Here is a 716-nt window from a genome sequence, read left to right on the forward strand (position 1 = left end):
TGTCTGCTTGTTGTCTTTTTTCTTTCCTCACTAGAATGTAAGCTCTGTGAAGGTAAAAATATTTTCTGTCCCCTCCTCTATATTGTCCAACAACCAGGACATGCTAAGTACTCAATGAATGTTTGTTGAGGAAATGTTGAAAATTTTCACACAAAATTAAGTATTTTATAAAATATACATAAAGTATGATCCAGCTTTTGTAATAATATGCATAAGAATAAAGAAATAAATAGATCAAAATGTTAAAAGTGATTATTTCTGAGTGATTTTCATTTTCTTCATCTTTCTTTTCTATATATTTCAATTTCTCTTCAATGCTGTTATACATTTTAGATAAATTAGAGGTGAAATGCTTGTAGATGAAATATGAAGAGAAGCGAGATAGAAAATGTAGCTAATAAGATCCTGATTTAATGTTTTTTTTTTTAATTTATTTATTTTTGGCTGTGCTGGGTCTTTGTTGCTGCGGGGGCTTTCATTGCATGGGTCAGTCTTGTTATTGCAGTGGCTCCTCTTGCTGCAGAGCACAGACTCAAGGGCACTGAGCTTCAGTTGCTGCAGCCTGTGGGCTCAATAGTTGCGGTTCTTGGGCTCTAGAGTGCAGGCTCAATAGTTGTGGCCAACAGGGCTAAGTTGCCCTGCAGCTTGTGGGATCTTCCTGGACCAGGGATCGAACTCCTACATTGGTGGGCGGATACTTTACTACTGAGCCACCA

This window comes from Bison bison, unplaced genomic scaffold (assembly GCF_000754665.1).
Source record: "Bison bison bison isolate TAMUID 2011002044 unplaced genomic scaffold, Bison_UMD1.0 scf7180017864032, whole genome shotgun sequence".
NCBI classification, from domain to species: Eukaryota; Metazoa; Chordata; class Mammalia; order Artiodactyla; family Bovidae; genus Bison; species Bison bison.